Below are 14,438 nucleotides of genomic sequence, written 5' to 3'. Positions count from 1 at the left end.
CCAAAATTTGGTTTGGGGTGAAGTTTCTTAGCTCCCGCTGAGTTTGGGGCTGAGCGGGATCTGGGGACCTGAGCTGCTGCCTCGCACGGTCAGCTTGGTTTTAAGACCAAATTTCCAGTGTTGGCCAAGAATCATAGTCTGTGCTATTCTGGGGAGGAGTATCGGTAATTGGTACTGTATGCAAATGTTTCATTTTAGAAAAATCTATCTTGACAAAATTAAAGTTGAAGGCTAGGGTTTTATTTTAAGAGTGCTCTCATTAGCATTTTTAGGTTTTCAGTTTCATTATCCTATTTTTTTTTCCTCCCTAGACTTATTTTCCCACCTGTACCGTGGCGAAGGACGCACATAAAAACAATTAACGTACAGGTTTGTTGGTGATGGAACATCCGAGGAACGCTCAGGTGCACAGAAACAACACAACTGGCAACAAGCGCAGTAAAGTAAGCCTAAAATATGAAACAAAGCAAAATAATTTAAATTGGATTTTAAAATGTTATTGTTACAAGCAAACCTTTTGCTACTTAAATTTAACAGTGTTCAGAGTAAAAAATAAATTTTAAAAAATGTGTCCTATATGACCACATGTAACCTCTTTTAAGGCTAGCAATGAACTGCTCATCTGCGCTAAAAACGTTCTTGAGTAGCTGTTCAATGAACCTGTTCCTATGTGTGGTATCCAAACATGTATTCCTCAGGTTAACTCCTTCAAAATCTTCTATATTAGGAGTTGCTTTTCCCACTCTCTAAACACAATTAAAGGATATTCTATTTACAGAATATAAACAAACATATAGAATATAAATAAACATACAGAATGTAAATATAAATAAATATAAATTGAATTTTTTTAAAAAAGGTGTAAAGGCCTTTTGCTAGACCTTGCATAAAGAGAGATGATGTAGAAGCATTACTACCGATTCCTTTATCACCAAGATAGGATTTTTACATGAGCAGCTCCTGCGGAGGGAAGCTCCAGTTGTATTGCTTAGTGCAATAAACACAAAGCTGTTGGACCTACAATCATGAACAGGTTGCAAGAGGCCACTGCTGAAAGGAGGTCTAGACACTTGGCTGTCCTCGCTTTATAGCCGTCGTGCTGGGGAATTAGCCGTCAGTCTGAGTCTCACAGGCATGCACCAAGACCGTGCCCTGTCTGCAGGGAGGGATCTGCAGTTCTCTTCAGCAGGTCCTCCAGCTGGACTAGTCAGAAGGTTAGATATATACATATATAAATACATTAGAAGCAAAATACAAATACAAATACATTAGCAGCAAAAGGAGAGCTAAGGAGAATCTCCAGCCTCTGTTAGACGGGGGAGGGAACATAGTGACCAAGGATGAGGAAAAGGCTGAGGTACTTAATGCCTTCTTCGCCTCAGTCTTTAATAGTAAGACCAATTGTTCTCTTGTTACCCAGCCCCCTGAGTCAGAAGACAGGGACGGGAACCAGAATGGAGCCCCCATAATCCAGGGGGAAATGGTCAGTGACCTGCTACACCACTTAGACACACACAAGTCTATGGGGCCTGATGAGATCCACCCAAGAGTACTGAAGGGACTGGCAGAAGTGCTCACCAAGCCCCTTTCCATCACTTACCAGCAGTCCTGGCTAACTGGGGAGGTCCCAGGTGACTGGAGATTAGCAAATGTGACACCCATCTTCAAGAAGGGTCAGAAGGAGGACCCAGGGAACTACAGGCCTGTCAGCCTGACCTCGGTACCGGGGAAGCTGATGGAGCAGATCATCTTGAGTGCCATCACACGGCCTGTAGAGGATAACCAAGGGATCAAGCCCAGCCAGCATGGGTTTAGGAAAGGCAGGTCCTGCTTGACTAACCTGATCTCCTTCTACGACAAAGTGACCCACTTAATGGATGAGGGAAAGGCTGTGGATGTTGTCTACCTAGACTTCAGTAAAGCCTTCGACACTGTTTCCCCCAGCATTCTCCTGGAGAAACTGGCTGCTCATGGCTTGGATGGGTGTACTCTTCGCTGGGTAAAGAACTGGCTGTATGGCCGGGCCCAAAGAGCTGTGGTGAATGGAGTTAAATCCAGTTGGCGGCCGGTCACAAGCAGTGTTCCCCAGGGCTCAGTCCTGGGGCCAGTCCTGTTTAATATCTTTATCAATGATCTGGATGAGGGGATCGAGTGCACCCTCAGTAAGTTTGCAGATGACACCAAGTTGTGCGGGAGTGTTGATCTGCTTGAGGGGAGGAAGGTTCTACAGAGGGACCTGGACAGGCTGGATTGATGGGCCGAGGCCAATTGTATGAGATCCAGCAAGGCCAAGTGCAAGGTCCTGCACTTGGGTCACACAACCCCATGCAACGCTACAGGCTTGGGGAAGAGTGGCTGGAAAGCTGCCCAGCAGAAAAGGACCTGGGGGTGCTGGTTGACAGCTGCCTGAGTATGAGCCAGCAGTGTGCCCAGGTGGCCAAGAAAGCCAGTGGCATCCTGGCTTGTATCAGGAATAGCGTGGCCAGCAGGACTGGGGCAGTGATCGTGCCCCTGTACTCGGCACTGGTGAGGCTGCACCTCGAATGCTGTGTTCAGTGTTGGGCCCCTCACTCCCAGAGAGACATTGAGGGGCTGGAGCGTGTCCAGAGAAGGGCAACGGAGCTGGGGAAGGGTCTGGAGCACAAGGCTGATGGGGAGCGGCTGAGGGACCTGGGGTTGTTCAGCCTGGAGAAGAGGAGGCTGAGGGGAGACTTTATCACTCTCTACAGCTACCTGACAGGAGGGTGTAGCGAGGTGGGGGTCGGTCTCTTCTCCCAGGTAACAAGTGATAGGATGAGAGGAAATGGCCTCAAGTTCACCCGGGGAGGTTTAGACTGGATATTAGGAAATTTTACTTCACCGAAAGGGTTGTCAAGCATTGGAACAGGCTGCCCAGGGAAGTGGTTGAGTCCCCATCCCTGGAGGTATTTAAAAGACGTTTGAATGAGGTGCTTAGGGACATGGTGTAGTGGTGGTCTTGGTAGTGTTAGGTTTACTGTTGGACTCAATAATGTTAAGGCCTTTTCCAAGCTATACGATTCTGTGATTCTGTGATATAGAAGGACTGCAGTGTACCCTACAAAGTGGGTCTGCCCGAAAATCCAGACTCAGGCTTAAGGACTGTGGTGCATCGAGTAAAAATCCCTACCATATACCATATCGCTGCAGCTTTTTCCATGCAGCAGATGAGCACACCTCTCTAACATACAATAGCTACTGAGCAGATAGGAGAGTGGAATTGTGGCCACCACCTTAAAATTTTATGAGTCTCTGTGACTGTTTAGTCCTTTGGAGTTTCTCCAGTGGGGTTTGATGGAAATTCATATTCACCTTGGCATTAAACTGCACTGACTTCTTGTAGCTGACTTTTGGTTTTGAGTTTACAGTGATTTTTTGCTAAAGCAGACTTAATTGGTGACTGAATCAATTCTTAGAAACTATGCAAAAGCATACGGACAACCAGATGTGACTAAGCACAAATTAAGCACATGTTAGGCTTCCATTTTTAATGCTAAAGGTCACTGAAGATTACATTTTGCTGCACTCAGGAGAGTGTTGAACTGATCATTAACTTTAATCTCATAAAAACCCCTTGACACAGTATACACTCTCAAGTTACTGTCTTCACAAACTGCACAGCAAACATTTATTTAATTAGACTTTATAGGAAATCCTCCTCTATCTTGATTCCTAGTGGCCTTCTCTGCCTCTCTTCAGTACAGTGGGCTAGAAAACACTTATTTAGAGAGAGAAATAAAGTTTTGTTATTGTAGACCATAGAAAACAGAAGAAACAACATATTATGAGAGCAAAGATATGTTTGTTTCTTTTGTTCTTATGCTGAGGAGAGCATACTGTAAAAGGAGAAGAATGGACATAAGCTGAAAAAAATGTTTGTTGCACTGTTTTGAACCAGTGCTATGCTGAACCCTCACCTGTGATGTTTCCAGTGGATGGGAATATCATATTAATTGCTCAGGTGGTGTTACAGCTTGCCAGGGGGGGCACCAGTGTTTTGTCAAAGAGTAAGCACAATAAGGTGACACTGGGGCACTCTGAAGCAAAGCTATAAACCACATTATGCTGTCATTTCTTAACAAGTCCAAGACTTGAAAAAGCACAATGCTTTCCTTAGTTTTGGGGTTTGTAGTAGCTGAACTTCAGTAATGCATTCAACTAGGCTAGGCTTTATCAGACAGATTACCAGTTAATTTAACAGTCATTCAATATGCTTGGACCGTAATTGCCACGGTGTTTGGACCCCAAGAAAAGCAGGTCAGAATCCTCTCTGGCTGCAAGTGTCTAGTGACATTTTCAGACATACTGCTATATTTCTAATTGCCTCTTCTTCATCTTCTGTAGCTCTTTGCAAATGCATTTTGATAAACTTGTTTGGCAGTTGTAAAGGTTTGATTCACTCTAGTGAAAATATTCTGCCCTTAATCCTAAAAATTAGAGAAGATCTGCTCTCTGTAGGTGACACTTAGGAGTGACAGTGCTGAGTTACTCCTCTGTGCTAACTCACATTTGTACTGCACAGTCACATGCCAAAGAGGTCTGTAAGAATAGGACCTGTTGTTAATCTCATAGGAAATGGGTATAATTTCAGTGGAACTGAGAAACAGCTTAGTCTGAGCTTGTGAAATGGCCTGTGATCCAGTATTCACATACAGTCTGAAACAGTCAGTTCTCTGTTGTATATTTATATTGTTGCACTTGTCAGCCCAGTATCAATTTTTTAACAATAAATTTTCCTGTTATGCATCCTGAGTTAGTTCTGCTGCATGAATCTGAAAAAAATTTTATATATATATATTTTGCTGCTTATGAAAAGGACTCTGTGCTCCTATAGAAAAATAGTTGCAGACTCAAGCTGGTGGTGAGAGAGGTAATAGACTGGTGATGTGATCAGTCTGCAGCCTTGTAATGAAGCAATAAGACGATACTGTGTGGTAGGTCATTCTTGTTTGTGTGTGAATTTGAGCACAGTCATTATAAAATGAGAACTCTGCAAGTGTTATCACATGAGTCTGAGTCAGGATTTTTGGTGAGTGTTATGCAGAGCAGATGTTGGAGGGTGCAGAGAGGGTCCTTGGGACCACTGTCAGAACAGCTATTGAAACCTGGATGGAAATACTCAAGACAAAAAAGACCCATTGCACTGCATCTTTGCATCTTAGTCATGAAATGAATTTGCAGTCTGTGTTAGACTCTCAAGCCATTTATCATTATTAACTGTTTGGGGTTTTTTTCCTCAAAATCGGTGTGATGACTATGTGACAAGCACAGAATGACCCTACTAGAACACTAACGAAACCTAACTAGAAAGGGCAACGTTATGCATTTTCATTAAAATTTCAAGAGTTTTTTGGTTTGGTTTGGTTTTGGAGAGGGATTTTTTTAGTTGTTTTTTTGTGTGTGGTTTTTTTTTTTTAAATCTAGGGATTCGTTTTCTCTGAATGAATACTACTTATGTGGCCAAAGAGACAATCTGAAGAAGTCCAAAATAAAAAGTACATGGTACTACCTGGCATTTGTGGTCACTATAAAAACAAGTCATTATGCAAACTGGTACTTCCTAACTAGAGCACAAGTTTAAGTAAACAAAATGGCATTTGGTATAATCTCACTATGGGAAAAACAGATCAGTCATTCAAAAATGTAGAATGAGGGAAGGCTCTAAGGAGGAGGGTGATGAAGAAATGAGACTGCTTCAGCTATTTAACATGGATATAGAGGTTGGGGTTCCAAAACTGGTACTTTGTATCAGTTACAACGGCATCATCTTTTATAATCTTCTCCTACATCCCTCAGCACATCCTACTTTCTTTTTGCTGGCATCTAGATTTATTACATACATGAAATTGTAGTTCCTTGCCCTGGCAGCTATTCTCAACAAAACCCCCTCTTTCTATCTATTGTAAGATATGTGTAGTTTGATTGTTTATTTCTTTTGGGAAGAGGTGAACATATGTCATATCATTGAAACTACTTGGAGTAAAAGCACATTATTTTGTGCTGTTTCTTCCTTTTTTTGGTTTCCTGTTAGTCCTTCAAGCCTTGCATTATACCCTGCAAAACATCATGGTGTTTTAGAAATAATTTTAAAGGTAAATACTTAGTTTAGGCAGTTCTTGCTCCAAATGCCTGACAGATTTTAATGAACATAACATTTAAAAAAATAGCTAGCTGTTAGTATCTGATATCTTCTTAGTTCATTACTCCTGATAGGTGTGAACTCTAGGAAAGAAACTGACTTTTTTCTTTATATTTTCAACTGAATTATGCATTAAGTTGTTTTCTTGTGGTCTCCTGTCATAATTTCCTGCCTGATGCTTACTCTTTGTGTTTATGCGAACTACTTGGGAGTTGGGAGAAGACAGACAAAAAGGAGTTTCCATGATGCTCTTTGTGAAGGACAGGACGGGATGCAGTAGAGAGATTTTCTCTACCTAAGGGCAAGAGACCTGTCCCACTTTCCCTTTTCAAAGAAAAATTGAGTGGGTAAAAAAATCTAACCATTAATTTGGAGAAAAAGCAAAGGAGATTTGAAGGGCCTGACAAACATCTAGCCTAGCAGCAGAACTGCAAAATTCCCTGCATCCTCCATTTATCTCTCTAAAATCAGTCTTTGCTTCATGTTCTTCTATCTGCTAGTTCCCAGCAAGGCAACCTGTTTAAAATAACTTCATAATGTGTATGAAAATGATGCTTTTTTCTGTTATGAATGGTGCCTGTATGGAATTACTTCTCTGCAGTTGGATGTATCCAGTGATGTAACTGACACTGCAACTAATCTCCTGTAGTTCATTTTGTGTCCAGGGGTCATGATACATAATTTATATCTAAGCTGTTGCATATCCTGGCTCTTTAGTAGATCTATATTTAAATGCCACTATTAATTCCATAGAGCCATAGAGTATTTTGCAATACTTATGTTACAAAAATTACTGACTTCCCACAATCTGTGACTTAGTCTGAGGCAATATAGGGCAGGTAAGGCTGGAAATTTTGGTGTAATCATGGCTATCAAGCACATACAGACTGAAAAAAAGTTTATAGTGACTATCTGGATAAGGCTATGCGTTGGAGAGAAAGAGAAAGAAACAGACTTAAAACTGTTTTGGGTTATGGCTACAGCCATCTCTAATATTAGAGATGGTTGTGGATGGAGGAGTTGGTTGGGCACACTCACTGAAAGATATTTAGGTAAGCTGAAACTTGTCAAAGTAAAGTTTTGATTTGAGAATTAGTCGTAGCAGTACATCTACTATGGCCACACAATCAGAGAAGCAGGCCATTAGAATATTTTTAGGGGCTGTAATAAGTGTCTGGGGAAGAGGAGTTTACATTTGTGGGTGTATAATGTTGGTATGACAGAGTGGCTTTCTGTATTGTAGGCAGATAACTAATTCTCTGCTACTTCAGAAACCATTTTGTGAATGATTACCATTGCATAGCACAGGGGTAAGGAGGTTTATTGAGTCCACTATATAATAGCCTACTTGCATTGCAAGTGGCTGGAATTGCTCCGAATAGCTTAAACTGTAGGTCTGCCGGGCAGCCCCCAGGAATCAAGATACAGGGATGGTTATGACAATATCAACGTTTTGAAAGTGACCTGAATATTTTGATTCACTATGAGCTTTCATGAAAAGACAATGATCGAGGCAAGTGATGGTGCCCTTCACTTCTAGTCAGTAGGTTCTGGAAAGACTTTTTTGCCTATTCACACAGAACTGGTTGCAGGCTTAATGCATGAAACACATAGGGAAATCTCTGGCCTCTGTTATTCAGAAGATCAGATTCAGCAGTCACAATTGTCCATTTTGGATTTAAAATCTGTGAAACTAGTGAATAAAAATATTCTTTTGCTTAAGATGTTTTGGCTTGCTTTGCACACACATACTTGGAACAGACTTTCTGAGCAAGAGAAGGTTTCAAGCAGCATTGGACTGATGCCAGAAAGAAATGAGTAAGCTCCTACCTAGAAATACGCAGAAACATCTATGCAAATGGTTTAGCATTAAAATAGGGAAGTCTGGAGTTTGTGAAAATTATCTGACCCAGGATATACAATTTAACAATACTCTTTTGGATTAATTTGTGGTGCATTTAAAAGTGTAAGGCAGTTCATTTTCTCAGTAAAGAGCAAGTACTCTGCATTAGGTAAATGACTCTTCCATGCTGTAGTGCTTACTTCCCCTGGGCTTGCTGTCCTTCACACACTAACACATTTCTGTACAGTGCATTGTATTCACAGTACACATCAAATTAGCTGTACACTCAAATAAACCTCTTAACTGCTCTATTCTGCATTGTGCAAACAGATGTTCACATAGAATAAAGTGCTTTGTACTCTTTATTTAAGCAGCTAGCGTGACTATAGTACAGATGTTAGGTAGACTGCGCCTGACAGGAAGGCTTTAGGGAGAAGAGGGCCCTGGTGGCCTTGGCCTCCCGTGGAAGGGAGGTGGCTGGGGTGCTGCACTGCGCTGACGAGGTGTCCAGAAGTGACAGCGTCTCATCTGAATCTGGAGTCCAAAGCAACGGCACAGCCACAAGGGTTGACATTGCATGTCAGCATGCTGTCTAATTACAAACCATGTGTACATAGATAACTGTGCGGTCCCCTAGCCTGGCCCATGAAGCAAAAAACTGCTTTATAAAAATTATTGGCATTCCTCCCTGGAGAGTCTGTTGATCCATTTTTAAATTTTTTTTAGACGATGACAGCCAGCCAGGTTGTCAGGTGGTTCTGCTGTTCTCTAATTCCGGAGCACACTTCCTGAGGAGATCTGGCACTGTTGGCTTAAGCTTTCTGTTAACTCCATCCTGTAAAGACTGCTTCAGTGTGTGCTTACATTGCTGCATCTGCCTTTCCTGCAAGGGGACAGTATCCACTCTTCAAGAAGTGTTACCACACAACGCTATCTGAGAAACTAGTTTCAGCCTTTTATTTAAGATAGGAAATTAATGTCAAGAGTATGGATAGAAGAGACTCAATAGGAGGAAATAAAGCTCCTATTTTTATCCTCAGTCTTAGGCACTTCATAACTTTTACATTTTCAGGCTGAAATAGCTTAGCTTAGTCTATTTCTATATATTAATTTCTCATTTTTAAAGTCCCAGTAAAAACTGCACCTTTTTTTAACCACAGCATATATGTGTGTGTATATTTACACACTTCTACAATTAGAGAACCCATGATTTTTATGCAAAAGTTGTTGTAAAAATTGCATAGCTGAAGTGAGGTGGGATATAAAGTTGCAAGTTTGGCATTGTGAGGCTGGTCTAAAAGTTCTGATGAGCTTGAACATTGTCTTTATTAGAACTGTTTGTGAAATGTACTGTGATGTGCATTAATGATTTATCTTAGCTGGTAAGTTACCTAGCTAAGAAAAGCATGTGTTTGCATGCGTCTGAAGCTGTGTAACTTAGCTGCGTGCAGCAAAGTATGCAAATAATGTACAGGTTTAAGAGGTGGTGCTGTGTTTTTAGAGGCTATACAGGTAATTGACTTTAGAGGTGCTGAATCTATGTCTAGGTAATGAATGTGAGATCAGGACTCAGTTGCATCTAAATTTCCAAACTGTGTTGTCATTGTTTTATTCTAGCCAACAGAATCTTCTTATTACAATTTCATTCTTTTTATAGATTTTATTACATAAAATAGATGGAGAATGATTTAAAAACCTTTACCTGCAAACTCTGGGAAATAATGTTTATTTTTGAAAGGTTAATTTTTTCATCAAATGTATACTCAGTGATAGGTCAGAGATGACACATTATCAGTAATACATTCCAGAACAACGAGTTTAAAGAAAAAGCAAGGCTAATGTATTTTCCAGATGTTGTCAGCAGAGGTGCTGCAGTGCTCTAGAAGAGAGAGTGGCAGGAGGTTATCTGTAAACATGAGTAAATAATGCATCTGTTTAAAATGCCAGGTCTTTGTACAGGTATGACTCTGAATTGTATGTCCTTGCATGGCTTGTCAACAATGGGGTAGATAAGAGAAGAATCAGACCCTATAGCTACTATTGGCAAAGTGTGATTCAATGAAAGGAATAATCCAGTTAAATGAAAAGGCTTCTGTATATGGAATTACTCCAAAATGTAATTCATAGAACAATGTGTGCTATTGAAAGGTAGTTTAAAAAAAAAAAAAAGAAAGAAAGGAAAAAAAAGAGCTGTTCAAAGGGTTCTTTTGTATCACAGACTCATGCTTTTAGGAGTGGTTCCCAGCTCTCAAGATGTATGGGGAGAGGAGGGAGGAAGGAAGGAGAAAAGAAAATTTCCCCACAAGGTAGAGCACCAGCTCCACAGGTGCTATAGCCGTGGTGAGGTTCCTGAGGTCCTGAAGCACCTACCCTGCACTGGGCCAGAGGAAAGAAATGAAGAACAGAAAAGTAGACTCCAGTGCTAAGGTCCAGCCCACCCCCATTTCTTATGTATTTTATTAATTTTACTGTCTTAAAAAAAAAAAGTGATCCTTGCTAGATATCACACCTTTACAGCAGTCAGTCCAAGTTTTTAGAGCTCTTGTATTGCCATAGGATTGTGACTGTGTGCAGGGCTGCACAGGCTGTAGGGCCTGAACCTGTTTGGTTTTGTTTGGACTCTTGCAAGACTGAGTTCAAGTTCCAGTGTGTGTAATGGGATAAGTTTATGTGCATTACATGGGCACTTAAATACTGCAAAAGAAGCTTATTAGTGTGACTAATGTATGCAACAAGAGAGGCCATGTGTCTTGAGTGTGCAAAGAGCGAGGCTGTTTTCATTATCAAGTAAGGTTGGCTTTTCCAGAATTTCTGGAAGTCGTATGTTCCTGGATTCTTAGGATAATTCAGGTTGAAAGAAACATCAGGAGGTCAGCTAGTCTAACCTCTTGCTTAACCTCTTGATCACCTCCTCAAGATGATCTTGTAGGATCAGCTGTGAGGTCAGACCAGGTGACTTAGTGGTTTACCCCAGCCTGGTTTTGAATACCTCCAAAGTTGGAGACTCTCTGGACAACCTGTTCCATTGCTTGTCCTCATTCTACTGTCTAGTCTGAGTCTTTCTTGTTTCAGCAAACATCTGTTATCTTTCATCCTCCCATGAGGCACCACTCTGAAGAGCCTGGCTCTGTCTCCTTGGTGGGCTCTTTGTAGGTATTGGGAGGCTGCTACAAGGTCCTCTCAAATCTTCATGTTGAACAAGCCCAGTTCCCTCGGCCTCTCCCTCACAGGGCAAGTGCTCCAGTCCCTTGACCATCTTGGTGGCACTGTGCTGAACTCACTCTATTGATGTCTGGTTTGTACTGGGAGCCCAAAACTGGATGCAGTTTTCTACAGGTGGTCTCATGAGTGCTGAGAGGTACAGGGGGATAACCACTTCCCATGATCTACTGGCTGTGCTGCTGTTAAGACAGACCAGGATGTTGTTGGCCTTCTTTGCTGCCAGAGCACACTGCTGGCTCATGCTCATCAGCCTTGAAGTGTTTTTTTGGTAGTTTCTTTGTCATGATAATGTTCCAATAGGTAAATTTACAAGTATCAATTTACATCCCTTTCATGTTGTCTTTTTGCCAGTTTCATAGGCAGAAGTTTTTTGGAAAGCCAGGAATGTGACAGTATAATTGTTTGTTTGTTTGTTTGTTTGTTCGAACAAACCACATGAAATCTTTAGGTCTGGATCATTTAAATTTGACACAATCTGCACAATTTGACTGCTGTTCATTACTGAGACACGGTTTAAAATAGAAAGAGGAAATTCCACCTCAAATGTATATTTCAAGGCCAGAAATCACTATTGTGATAATTTTGCTTGAATTTCACTCAGCACCACTTACAGTTTGCCCAGTAGTTTGTGGTTGAACCAGAGCATATATTTTAGAAAGACAGTTGGTTTTGTTTAAGTCCTTGGCATTGCTTTTAAAACTGACACTGAAGGTACTTGACAGCTTTGGGATGTGGTAAACAATCAGCCTATAGACTAGACTGGACTGAAACCATTAAATATGATACATAAGGAATTTTTTAAATCGACTTAGACCTGAAAGTGCTAAGTGCCTTCAGCAGAACTTGTAGATGCTTTCATTCCACCTGGGATCTTCAGTCACTCATTCCCCTCTGCAGTTACGCTGAGTGTGACTGGCTGTCTGTAGAAACACGGATTTATGTTGGTGTTTTACTGGCAGACTATCAGAAATACATTGCAATTTTTTTTCTTTTGGTTCCTATCTTCAAGAATACATATATATGTAAGCAATTTGTCCTTTAGAGACCTGTTGCCTAAAGAAAGCAGCGCCATCTGGCTTTTTGTTTCTTCTATCGACTGAATATTTGATGCAGTATATAAAAAAAATTTCCAATATAGCCAGTTTACTAGCACTGTGTTGCCATGTTTTCACTTCATTAGGTGCTTATGCTTGCAATTATTTCCTGTTGTTGGCTTTTCTTCTTTTATTTGCTGAGTGACTTCTGTATTCTTATTAAACCTTGTGAGTAATCTTCTCTGACTTAGAATATAATAATCAGGGAATTAAACCATAAGTCATTAATAGGTCATAAATAAAGAAAAAAGCTATCAAGAATATCATGTCAGTTAAATACCCAGAGATATAAAAACATCTTTGTGTTTACAGGGTGTTTTTCATAATTCATTTGTATCTGCTTTTGTTGTAAGCTTTGTGAGGAGCTTACATGGAATGTGAGTTTAGGGTAACTGTCCCATTAAGATGCATATTTTACTTTTTAAACTTTTTCTGCTGTGTCAGTTTCTGCCATCTGCTGAACTGCAGTGCAAACATCTCTGTTTAATGTTCACATTGCTCATATGAAGAAGTTGAGCATCAGTCCAGTGTTACAAACTGAAATACTGGGGTATGGAGAAAATGAACCAGAACTGATAAATAATGTTTTAAATGGGGCATAGATAGATGGGTTTGAGATCCAAACCCCTGTCTAGCTGGAGATTAAAATCAATAGTTGTGCTTCTACCTAAAGTCAAGAACTGCTTGCATTGAGCATCTTAATGCTGAAGCCGGACTGAAATCTAAAGGCTGGTTAATTCATCTCCCTGAGGGCTCTGAGGATGGATCTCTGTTCCCCATCTACCCCAGGGCATGTGCAGTTTGTATTGACAAGACTGGGATCCCTCTAGAGCGCAGGGGTAAGATGCTACTTTACTTTAAAACGTGGTCCTTAGAGGAGGCAAGTTGGTTGTTCTAGATAAAAATTTGGAGTTATGCCCGGAAGTGGGAGGTCCAAGGTCTCAGCCCAGCATGGAGCTGCTCAGTGGGTGCTGTGGGGAGCATAGGGAAAGCCAATCTGAAATCACGTTTTCCCCGATCCAGCAAATTTTTCCAGGAGTGGTGCCATGACTTCAGTGTGAGAGGTGCTAAGCGCCCTGACTAGCATAGTGTGACAGCCATTGTTACAGTCTTTGGGGCACAGGTTTGAACCTCTGTTGTTGGGAAAGGAATTGAACATAGCTAAGTACTCTAACAACTACACTGCTACAGTTTAAAAGGGAAACACCGCTACTCTTTATTTTAGAATAAATAATTTCACCCATCTCTGTGGGGGGAAGAAAGTAATTCTGGTGTCTAGGCTTATGGATCTTAAATGAAATTGAGTGACTTCTCACCCTGTCTGAGGACAGAAGGAGGAAAAGTTGCTAGTTGAAACCATCTGCAAGCTAGGCATACTAATGAAAGTGGGCCCCAAAAGGAAATCTAGCATGCTGGCTACTTTGGATCCCATTTTGACAGACCAGCTAGGTACCAAACACAGAATCCCCAGATTTGCTTTGGGATCAGATGCTTCAGGATGAAGTATTGCAGAATGTAAATTCTATACTGGATCTGGTTCCTAAGGGACCTTCAAGTGAGTAAACACAGGCTACATCCATGCTTGGAGCAGAATCCAGGTGTCTTCATCTGCAGGCCTGTGCTCTTACTCACTGCCAGCCTCCACGGTTCCAGGGAAGGCTGTTTTTAAGGTGTCGATGCAGGCAGAATTTAATCTTTTGGGCTAGAACTGTCTCTGTTGTAGGACTATATGTGAATCACTTCTGCAGTGCAGCTGGTTGCCAGGAGGTCTAACTGTGAAGCCCTGAATCTACCACTCAGCGTGATGGATTGTAAAAGGGTTACAATAAAAGGGGAAGTCATTAGTCCCTTCTGAGGATTTCCTTCTTGAGCACCACCAAATCATTTTTCTGACTTCCTAAGTAGGCAGAAGGAGTGAGATATGAATTTATCTTTCTCTCTGGCATTGCTTTTCTTCAGGATTGATATACAAACAAGAGGTAATCAATGCCTGAGAGACAGGAAACATTCTAATGCTGGGGCCAAGGCAACTGTGGTTTGGATATTGCTGCATGCTGCATTTCTAGGGACTTGGTTTTTATTTCAGAAGGGAAAGTCTAATGGTAGTGTGTAATAATGGATG

At 41.2% G+C, this 14,438-nt stretch overlaps 1 protein-coding gene across 2 annotated transcripts in view; it reads left to right on the top strand.

Moving 5' to 3' along the window:
* CARD19 (caspase recruitment domain family member 19) overlaps positions 1–14,438 on the top strand; it is a 107,915-nt gene that overhangs the window by 56,682 nt on the left and 36,795 nt on the right. For both annotated transcript variants that reach the window (XR_012044677.1, XR_012044678.1), the window contains exon 6: positions 312–443. The gene's annotated coding sequence lies outside the window, so the exon portion shown is untranslated. The remainder of the gene's footprint in view (positions 1–311; positions 444–14,438) is intronic.

This window comes from Ciconia boyciana, chromosome 11, assembly GCF_034638445.1.
Source record: "Ciconia boyciana chromosome 11, ASM3463844v1, whole genome shotgun sequence".
Taxonomy (NCBI): domain Eukaryota; kingdom Metazoa; phylum Chordata; class Aves; order Ciconiiformes; family Ciconiidae; genus Ciconia; species Ciconia boyciana.
This window is presented reverse-complemented; position numbering and strand designations above follow the sequence as displayed.